The sequence below is a fragment of the Equus caballus genome, chromosome 27 (genome assembly GCF_041296265.1).
Source record: "Equus caballus isolate H_3958 breed thoroughbred chromosome 27, TB-T2T, whole genome shotgun sequence".
Taxonomy (NCBI): Eukaryota; Metazoa; Chordata; class Mammalia; order Perissodactyla; family Equidae; genus Equus; species Equus caballus.
In genome coordinates this window covers 18,781,845-18,793,324 of record NC_091710.1, presented here as the reverse complement: position 1 = coordinate 18,793,324, position 11,480 = coordinate 18,781,845, and the positions used below count along the sequence as shown (strand labels likewise).

At 43.5% G+C, this 11,480-nt stretch overlaps 1 long non-coding RNA gene across 1 annotated transcript; it reads right to left on the bottom strand.

Moving 5' to 3' along the window:
- Nucleotides 1–7,408: 7,408 nt before the first annotated feature.
- LOC138921122 (uncharacterized) lies at nt 7,409–9,319 on the bottom strand. The gene is made up of 2 exons (XR_011433404.1): nt 9,160–9,319; nt 7,409–7,669 (listed from the first exon to the last, which is right to left on the bottom strand). It is a non-coding gene; the product is annotated as an uncharacterized lncRNA (long non-coding RNA).
- Nucleotides 9,320–11,480: the final 2,161 nt, after the last annotated feature.

Here is an 11,480-nt window from a genome sequence, read left to right as displayed (position 1 = left end):
AATTGCTCTGCTTTGTTAGTGATAAAGGAAGCGGAAATTAGAACCACAATGACTACCACCACAGACTTACCAGTATGGCAAAAGATTGACACCTGACCCTCCCTGGTGCTGAGAAGGATATGGAACAATGGAGCTCTCACATCCTGCTGGGAGTGTAGAGTGGTACAACCATTCTTGAAAAATGTTAGTATTTACTGAAGGTGAAGATACAAATACCCTATCACAAGAAATTTCACTTCAAGTTATACACAAAGAAATGCATGTCCTTGCATTCCAAAAGATGTGTACAGGGACAGAAAGCATTATTCATAAAAGCCAAAGATTGAAAACATCTTAAATATTCATCACAGAATGAAAACTAAGTTGTGCTATATTCATATGATGGAATACTACACAGCAAAGAAAATGAACAAACTAAAATTACACACAAAATCATTGATAAATTTTGCATTAACAATATTGGGTGAAAGAAGCCAAAGACATAAAAATGATATACTATGATTCCAGTTATATAAAATTCAAACACAAGTGTTGAAGTCAGGGTAGTGGTTACCTTTGAGTAGTGTGTGGTGATTGGAAGGGTTCTGGGGGAGGGGTGGGAGGCACTTCTGAAATGCTGTCAAGATTTTAGTTTTTAATCTCAGAGGTAGGTACACAGCTGTGTTCACAGAGTTGTACTCTTAGGATTTGTGTGCTTTTATTTATACCTGTAATACTTCAATTAAAATATAAGAAAGAAATATAGATAGAAAAACGTTACCCATTTTCTTCACCTCTCACCCAAACATCGTAAGAGCGTTCCAGTTAGCATTCCTGCAAGTGTAACCTTTGGGAGGCATGATTCCAGTCCCACGGCTTCACCGTTCATCTGTCTTCACTGACTCTTGTTGCTCAGAGTCCTTGATGTGGCCGCCTGGGTCCTCCTCAAACTGACCCCACAGTGACACACTTTGTAGTCTTCGCCCGTCTCCCTCCTCCCTTCACATTCCACAGCTCACCACCAACTGGTCCTGAGCGCTTACCACCTTTCAAGGCCTGGCTGAGTTCATCGTGCCAGTGAAGCTTTTTCTAATAAACTGGGCGGCGGGATGTGATGTTTTTAGAGATGCTTGTTTTTATGATTTCGTGGCACGTTGTACCTGTCGTATGGTTTTCATCGTGTTCTATAGTTATATTTTAAACCCTCTACTAGATTAAATGCTTTTTATGTTCAAGTGCTGCTTCTTTTTTTAAGCCCTGAAAATTTTTGAATTGAGTTTAGAGAATTATGTTTTTCTTTCTTTTGAGCTTGAACAAATTAACTGATATTTTCTGTACCCATTCACCCACCCCAAGTCCTTTTGTAAATGGAGAAAGAAATCATTAAAGCCCTGTCACAAGGATGTGACACAGGAATGTAATTTCATCCACAGAGCTCCTTAAAAGAAAAGAGTATTATATTTAAATGACCACTTGAGCAGAATTACATGTTCCTACTGTTTAATCCTCACAACTAATGTCACTCTCCGTGTGATTTATTTTCCAAAGTTGACTTAACCATTGTAGTTTTCTTGCTTTTAAGTTTTAAAGTTTCGACCTTGATGAGTTATCGGATCGTCTTCCAGCAGCAGCAGCTGTATTTCATTGGCGCCATTCATCACGCGACCTCGTCACATAGGAGCGGGAGCACTGCGGGGACGTTTGCTGGACATTTGTTTTCAACTTGATGGCTGTTCTAAACCTTTTGCACTTTATTTTTGGCTCCAAACTGGTCATTATCCACTTGTTCTTAACAGATGACCTTATCTTCTTTATTGAAGAGATCAATTTCCTCTGTCTTGAAATCTCCCTGTTTCTAAATGTCTCAGACTCTCATCCATTCCTACTGACGCAGGGAACAAAAGTATTTGTCTAAGGGAGTGTTTGTTAATCCTGGATGCACATGGAAAGCTCCCAGTGCCTGGATCTCACCCACAGAGATGGATGACGTTGGCTGAGATGAGGCTTAGCCACTGGAGTTTTTCACAGCCTCCCCAGGTAATTCTGTGCAGCCGGAGGTGAGAACACCATTCTGAGGAGGGCCCTTTATTCTTCCCCAGGACCACACCTTGTGCAGGACCTTGTTCATCTGACACCCAGCTCTCCTGTCCGCTCTCAGGCAAAACCCCTCCCTCGTCAGGCCGCTCTTTGAGTTGCTGTTCCATCTCTGTTGTTGCCTTTTTTGCCAAAGCAAAAGAGAAGCATATACTTACTACCACCCATTGACTCCTTGATTCTTGCTAAACTCTCCTTGCCACTCTAGTGAAAATACCTCCTCAAAGTCGCCAAAGACCATCTCAATCATCGTTGATGAAGTGATTTGTTTCCATTCTTACTTATTCTGTCTGAAGTACTTCACACTGTTAAACATACTTTTTTCCTTTGACTTCTGGCTTTTGCATTTTCTCCTACCTCACTGACTTTGTTTCCCATCTCTCTTAACTTATAGACTGGGTTTTAAACAAGCGCTAATGCCTGGTACCAATAGCTGTAGTGATATGCCCTTGGAAACAAGATCACCTAGGCCTGAACCAGCCACTTAGATCTCACCCTAAAGTAGACAAAAAGGTGGCTCAGAATATATGAGCAAACAAAAATGGTGAGAAGTGGGCATTGGCAGTAGGACTCCTTGATCCCTGGAATTGCCATTTTATCTGAAGAAAGTCATCTCTTCCCTCTCTCAGGTGCAAATGATAGAAACCCAAATTAAATTAGCTCAAGCAAAGTAGTAATGAGTTTGTTGGTTTATGGAATTTATGAGGCTAGGTGCACACTAACTTTAGACACAGGTGGAACCAGGTATTCAAATGATATTATGAGGACGCTTCCTCTCTCCAACTCAGCTCTTTTTTGCTCTCTCCTAGCACCTCATAGCAACTGGTGAGAAGGTTGGCTGCCAGCAGGTCTAGTCTTTTATTCTACCAGCTCAACTATCTCAGAGAACTGCCAGCCTCTTTCTCAGCAATACCTATAAAAGCTCCAGGCCTGATTCTGATCCTCCTGGGTTGGGGTGCGTGCTCATTACTAAACCCATCACCATAGCTCTAGTTGGGCAGCCTTGGGCTGCGGGTTGAATCTCGCCCACTTGAATGACACGGGTTGAGAATAGGAAAGGATGATTTCCAGAGAAAAATCAGAGAGCTGTTAACTGAAGATGAAATGGGCAGGATAGGCAAAAACAACAGATGTCCACTGCCCTACCTCACCCAATCTCCTTTCAAAGGTACTGACTCCTTTTCAATGTTCTCTTTCTTTCCTAGACATAGTCATCTTGAATGAGCCATACCCATTCTCCTTTCTTGCAATGAAAGAAGATCTAGCGACTTGTTATCATGTCATACATTATCATAGCATACATTCCTGGAGTTTTCTTAAAAGGCATGGCTCTGAATGTTAAGACTAACACCTAGGTTTATAGCAGAACAAAAGAGAAGCCAGTGTTGCAGGCTGCTTTAAAAATAGCTCTCAATGATCCCCTGCTCGTGGTGCTCCTGCTCCTGCATAGTCTCCTCCCCTTGAGTGTGGCTGTGACTTCAGACTTGCTTCTGATCAATGGAATATAGTAAAAGTGAAGGGATATATGGAATTATGTAATTATGCTACATAATAGGAAAGCATCTGTCTTGCTGGTGTCTCTCTCTCTCTCTCTCTTGCTGGCTTTGAGGAAGCACGTTAGGGTACCTTCAAGTGACAAAGAACTGTGGGTGACCTCTAGGAGACGAGGACAGCCTCCAGCAGTCAGCCTGCAATGGCCACTAGCCGGTAAGAACACGAGGCCCTCAGTCCTACAACTGTAATGACCTGAGTTCTGCCAGCAATCACAAGAGCTGGAAAGCAGAGCCTTCGCTAGCTGAGCTTCAGATGACACCACAGCCTTGAAGAGGGCCAGATTCCCTACCCACAGAAATTGTGGTGATAACTGTTTCAAGTCACTCAGTTTGTGGTAATTTGTTATGCAGTAATAGGAAACCACCATGCCATGTGCCGCCCTGCCCCTCTCCTCCACATCCATCCCCTCCCCAGGCAGCCCCATCCCAGCAGAGCTCTTATGAGGCTCTCAGGCTCTAATAGAAGATAATAACGAATGCCAAATTAGTGTCTACTGAGAGGCCATGTCTTGAGATAGATTTAGCACCTTCCTTCTGCACATCTTGGAGACCTTGGAAGGTTCTTTGGGTGCTTTTGTGCCCCTCACACACTCACAGGGGCTAATTAGAGCGATGATGGCAGTCACATCCTTCTTGGCATGTATCGTGGGTGATCGTAAAAAATTGAAGTTTACTTTCAGAAGTAATCCCTTTTCTTGCATAATATTAACACATTTTAGATCAAGTTATATTCACTGTTAACCATCTCCTCCAATTACTTGCCCCTCTCCTTTCTCAGATAAAACCATCACGATAAATTTATCATTGGTCCCTCCATACTTGTTTCCTATGTATTTAAATGCATTTAGTGTGTGCACTTATAGAAGTATACAGTATCTTTAGTTCTTTTCTGTAAAGGGTATCATATTCTATATCTTACTCAATAATACATTTTGTCACGTTTCCATGTGAGTCTATGAAGATCTGCTCTTTTCTGAACTGCCGCCTATTGTCGCACAGTAGAGATAGATCATAGTTTATCCTTATTGGTGAGTATTTATACTGTTCCTAATTTTTCGCTACTCCCAACCAAGCTGCCATAAACGTTTTTAGCCCTGAATCCTTGAACACATGAGTGATAGCAAGAAGCATCAATCAAGAAATAGAATTCTGGATAATCAGCAGTGACTACCAATACACTAAAATGTGTACCTCTAAGCATATGCACCAGTTTACACATCCATTAGCACTGAATCTTGCCAACGCTGTTATCAAATTTCTAATTTTGCCAGTCTGATGATCTACTGGTTGAAAATACCTGTCTTAATTGCTTTAACTTACATCGCACCAGTTACTAGTGCGATTGGGTATCTTTTCACATATTAATAGCCATCTGTAGTTACTTACTCCTCTGTGATTTTTTTCTTTATATCTCTTTTCCCCATCTTTTTACAGATTCTTTTCTTTTTTTTCTGGTAGGAACTTTCTACATATTCTGGGAAAAAACATTTTGCTGTGTCATATATACTACAAATATTTTCTTCCAATCTGCGTTCATCATACATTTAGCCTTTAGGTTTATGACTTTTGCTTTCTGTGAATTCGATGAGAAATTCTTTTCTACTGAAAGGTCATAAGTATACCCATATGTTTTAAACATCTTTTTATAGTTTTGTTTTTATATATGTCTTAATACAGCTGCACTTTATTGTCTGAATTGTTTGTAGAAAGGATAAATTTGTTACTTCCTGGTGTCTAGAAAGTCTTTCCAACTCTGTTGATTGAGGAATATGTCCAACCCTCCACTGCTTTTGAACTTCAACTTTCTTATCTGTAAATTCTTATATCCATGGGTCAGCGTCTGAACTCTCTATTCTGTTCCATTCATCTGTTTATTACTGGAATAATACTACACTATTTAATCATTATGTCTTTATATAATACCTTGGTAGTGGATAGAGCAAGTTCCACTTTTTTTTCTCTTTCTCTGTGCCACTGGGCCTGCCCCAAATGCTTTACCTTTTTTATAAAACATTTATTGAAGTATAATTTTCACGAAATAAACTGTGCGTATTTAAAGTATACCAGTGAAAACTGCGTTCGAGACAATGAACATTTTCATCACCCCCGAAAGTTTTTGTGCTCCTTTGTAATTTCTTCCTCTTGTTCCTCCCAGTTCCCCCACCTGCCCTCATCCATAGTCAACTATCAATCTACTTTCTGTCACTAGTTGTTTGTATTTTCTAGAATTTTATATAAATGGAATCAAATGTTATGTACTCTTTGGTTGTCTGGCTCATATTCAGCAAAGTTCCTGTGAGATTCATCTGTACCGCTGCCCTGTACACTACAGTTCACTCCTTTTTATTCTTGAGTCACGTTCCGTCGCATGGAGATGCTAGAGTCTGTCTAGCTATTCAGCTCTTGATGGTTATTCGGGTTGTTTCAGGTTTTTGGCTGTGACAAATAAAGTTTCTATGAACATTCACATAAAAGTCTTTGTGTGGACATAGCGTTTCATTTCTCTTGCATAAATATATAGGAGTGGTGTGACTAGGTCACATAGTAGGCACACGTTTAATATTTCAGACGTCTTCCCAACGGCTTTCCAAAGTCGCTGCGCCGTTTCGCATCCCCACCGGCAGCGTGAGGGTTCCAGTTGCAGCGCGTCCTCAGTGGCGTCTGGTACAGGCGGTTTTACTAACAGTAACTGTCCCTGCGGGGGTGTAGTTCCCTGTCTTGATCCTTATCATTTTTACCTGGTGACTCTTTTGACCCCACATTTTAACCTCAGGATTGCTTTGAATATAAAAATTTAAATACTTATTATTAGTAGTATTGATAAGTTTTAGTCAATGAACTGTTCTCTGAAACAAACTGCACTAAACTACTTAAAATCCTGAATACATTTTCTTTGCATCATAGTACCAGCATTTATTTGTTTTATTTTTTTCTTCTTGAAGTTATTTTTATCTTTTCCTTCTATATTTTGAATTGATGGGTTTATCTATCAATTACTTTTTTCCAGGCTGCTTTTTAAATTTTTCAGGCTGCTTCTTTTATTTCTTAGTTAACCTGTGAAAGAAAGGGAGGGAGAGAGCAAGGCCAGCAGAGATGTATGCTAAGAGCAGAAGAGACAGGCTTAAAGGAAAGAAGCAGAGCAGTGGGGGAAAGGTGGCAGCTGGTGTACTGACTGCTGGTATTGTGAACACACAGCCGAGTCAAAGCGTCCCAGGGACCCGTGTGCATCAGCCTTTAGCACTGGGCCTGCTCCTCATGAAGGCCCAAGCAGCAAGGCTTTTGTGATCTGCTGTGTTATAATGGGATGTCATGAAATATTACTTCAGTTGAGTATGTGTGTGAGGGCAAGGTGCGCTTTACCCTATCAAAGTCTGTGGGTGAGCATGCTCAGGGATTTATAAGGCCAATAAAATTGTGTGTATACTTTGATCTAAATCTTTAAATATTTAAAGTTATATAGAAGGCCTGAAGAAAGTGTGCTACAGTGCTGGCTGAGGTCATCTCTGGGTGGTGGAACTATAGATGTGTCTTTTTCCCTTTATTATCTACATTTCTCAAAATGATGTGCACTATTTTTATAATTAATAAATGCATGGTGAATTGTATTCAGCGAGGGCACATTAGAGAGATATTTATAGCTGTATCTAAACACACACAGACACATAAACACATACTCACACACACAAATATATACACACATATACTTACTTAGGAATATGACTAAAAGGAAAAACATCAAAATATTTACACTGGTTTTCTCAAGATGATAAGATTATGGGTGATTAATTTCAACACTAAATATGTATTTTATAATGAGAAAAGACACCAAATAATGGCGAGGGATTTCCCTTGCCTTCAAAAATAAAATCTGATCATTGCCTTCAAGATTTTCCAGTCAGGCTACAGCTTATTCTCCTAGTATCTCAGCCACTCTCTGCATTGCTGCCCAGCTGAGTAACGTGTCCTCCCTGAGAAGCAGCTGTGGTGGTGTGCTGGTTGTTGGTGGACTCTTAAGGTTATTTCCATCTGGAATGCCCTTCCTTCTGTTGAGATGAGAACCAGAGACACAGTGAGGCCGACTTGCCTAAGGGCACTTGCTTGTGATGGCGGACCACCAGACCCACGGCTATCGGATGACTGGGCATGCTGCCTACTCTGTGAGACCAGGGACAGGTACTCCCTTCATCCTGTACACAAGACACCCCGATTCTGGAATCTTCACACAGCAGAAACCCCGGGAGGCCAGTATCTCCTGTCCAGTTGCACAGCCCCGTTTTGTCCTCCATCCCCAAATTCTGAACAGGTCAGGCCGTACCAGCAACAGAACTAGCCCAGTCATATCTGACTTCAGTCTCTGATCCCTGGGACACTATCAGGCAAGAGAAGTGGCTCATGGGCTGTGAGGTTGTTAGGGTGTGACCCAAGCTGAAATCTCACCCTGCCCCCCTTTGCCCCGCACCCCCCCCCCCCATGGCAAGGGCTTCTTTGTGTGGGCACAGCTTCCCAGGCTGAGGGGTAAGGAAGGAGGAAACCAGCCAGGTCCCTACCTAGTCAGAAGCCTCCTCCCTCAAGGAAAAGGAAACATTTGGCTCACAGCTGAAGTGACTAAGGCACAGATGGGCCTCAGGTGCCCCTTGGCTCATCTCAGGGAGACACGAATGAGAGTGCAGTGTCCTCACAACTCCGCAACCCCCATGGCCTCCTTAAACCACACTGATATGGGCAGAGAGAGGGGGCTCTGTTCCAGGGCTTCTTTACAGATTCATAGGCAAAGGCCAGACAGACTGAAAATGGGAAATGAGACAGGTTGGAGTGGAGAAGCTGAGCCAGTCTTCCCCTCTATCACCGCTCACTGTGCCTCATTGCCTTGGGTGAGGCTGGTGGTAGGCACCAACACAGCCCCACCAGGAGCCACCCCAGGAGCTGGAGGAGCAGGGTTACACTAGTTTTACACCTGCTGAGTCCCATCCTGGGGCTGGCTGTAGTCAGATGGAGAAAATAGGTAAAGAGCCCCCTTCCTTGAGCGGGGCAAGATTCCCTCACACTGAACATGGAGCAAGGTTGGGAGAGGGACCTAACACAGCGGGGTAGGCAGAGTTCTGGCTGGGCCTGGGGACACTCGGCCCTGCCACCTGCAGGTTCTGTCTGTGCCCTAGTTTGGCACCTGGCCAGTCAGTCAGTCCAAGGGGCCTTGGGACTCCTCACAGTCCTACATGTCCTCAGCGTAGTCCTCAATCTGCATGGTCATGTGTGGAAGCAGAACTTCCTGTGCAGGTGGGCACTGATCACCTTCAGCATGCCTGAGTGTCTGTGTTCTGATGTGGACAGACAGCACCGGCTGGTCAGGACCCAAATATGCAGCCTGTGCAAGGCTTCCACCCCTCTGGCAGCAGCAGTAGAGCCCACACAGCCATGAAGCCCTTGCCCTTGGGGTGTCCCTTCCATCAGCACCAGAGTCACACCTCCTAGGATGGGCCAGGTTGTCCCTGTGACCAGGATGGAGAAGAGAAAGGTGAAGATGAGGTCTACATACTTGCACTCTGGCTTGAAGTATTAATTGTAGGCTGCCACCAGGGCACTCAAGCTCTGCAGAAAGCCTTCGGTCACACGGATAAAGGCATGTCAGTCACTGGGGTTCTCCAGCTGCTGCCTAGTGTCATGGCTGTGCCCATGGCCATGGCTGTGTCATCTCCAGACTGGTGAAGAGTCAACTCCATTATGATGTTCACAGCATGGTTACGATGTGATCAGCATGGTTCCCCCATCGCATGGTCCCAGAGACCAGCTGCTCCCACTGCCAGACACTGAAAATATTACAAGTGCAGAATTCAAGTTTTATTGGAGCTTATAACAGGGACCTAACCTAGTCTTGTGGGCTGTGGAAGGTTTTACAGGCTCCTGTAAGTTTTGCCTTTTAGCATCCCTTTCTCCTTTTTATAACAGCATCCTGATTTTTCCTTTAGACATCCACCCCTACGCCACTCCCCTTCTAAGTTAGGCTGAGCCACAAAAGCGGGTCAGGGTTTGAAAGTGGGTATGAGGTTGCTTTTACTCGATTTATAGCAAACTCATAAACCAGCAGTGGAGAGGACATACATAAGTCAAAGATACAGGTGAGTGGATGGAGCTCCACCGCCTCCTGGAGCTGTGCCCAAAGTTGGATTTCAACATGGCCTGCCAAAGTGAGGAGCCCATCAGATCAGAAGAGCTGGTCCAGGTGATTCCTAACTTAATACGGAAAGAAGGAAAACCATGAGAATTGCCCAAAAGTTCTATAAAAGAAGAGCAACAGGGGCCGGCCCAGTGGCGCAGTGGTTAAGTTCGCACGTTCTGCTTCTCAGCGGCCCAGGGTTCACCCGTTTGGATCCCAGATGCAGACATGGCACTGCTTGGCACGCCATGCTGTGGTAGGCATCCCACATATAAAGTAGAGGAAGATGGGCACGGATGTTAGCTCAGGGCCAGGCTTCCTCGGCAAAAAGAGGAGGACTGGCAGTAGTTAGCTCAGGGCTAGTCTTCCTCAAAAAAAAAAAAAAAAGAAGAAGAAGAAGAGCAACAGGTGGGGATTAGCCCCACCAAAGAATAAACTGGTGATTAAAACCACGAGGACTAGTGCACGAACAGACCACTAGGACATAGTAGTTCCCCCAATTTGTTAATAGATTTGTGGGGGAGACTGTGGGGAGACAGGCATTCTTAAACATTGGTGGTGAGAGGGTAAATTGGTGCCAGCCTTAGGAAGGGCCCTTTGGCTATGAAAGTTACAAATGCGTATATCTTGTCGCACAGCAGTTCCAATTCTAGAAACTTCTTCTATACTAATACTAGTATATATATAAAATAACATATGTTGATGGTTTTTCATTGCAGCATTGTGTATAGTAGTAGAATATTCAAAGCAATCCAAATGTCCAGCAATGGGGACTGGCTGAATAGATTATGGCACATGTATACAATGGCTTTTTCATATCTATAAAAGGAACAAGTAGGCTTTTTATGTACAGATGAGGAACAATCTCCAGAATATATTGCTGAGTGAAAAGAAGCAAGGTACAGGAGGATGTGTGGGGTATGATATTAATTATTTTAAATAGGAGGGAGAAGATAAAATATATCAACCTGCTCCCATATGTATAACGGTTCTCTAAACGAAAAAAACCAAGAACTGTGCGTTTGGTGGGGGTGGGGAAGAACGGGGCATATGTTGAGGAGTGGGAGGGAGATATCCATTTTTTAAAATCCTTTTTGGTGTTTGAATCATGTGAATGTATTACCTATTCACAAAATTAAATTAAAGCTTCTATGCCAAATGGTGCCAAAGTTATAAAGAAAACGTACAATTTATCCTTGCTCTAGAATTTGCATTTGGGGCAAGTTTCATTTCAAACCATGTATTTTCAGACAGAGTCTATCTTTCCGGAATTATTTTAACATCTACTTAGGAATTGTAGCCACTCACAGATCTATTTTATAGCCCCTATAGCACAGATCCCCATAATTTCCCAGAAGAAGGAACTGGCATCCATATGTGTCACCGCAAATGTGGCCCATCCAGTTGGCGGCGGTGGGCAGCGGAATCGCTCCTGAATTCTAAGGCGGGGCTGGGGCTCCGAGACGCTCATGCCTCATACTGGTTCCGGTTAAGGCAGTTCTCCCAAACGCAGCGTTTCACGTGCCCTCACGGAGGCTTCTCTGCCGTTTCCCTCCCCACCCACGCTGCCTGGGAGGTCTCCCTGCAGTTTGCCCCCGCCAGTTTGGCATTTCTCAACTTTAAAAGCGCTAGCCATAAATGATAAAAGAGGAGAAATTCCTGTGCTCTCTCCTCCAGATCACTTTCATAAAGATTGAGCATTT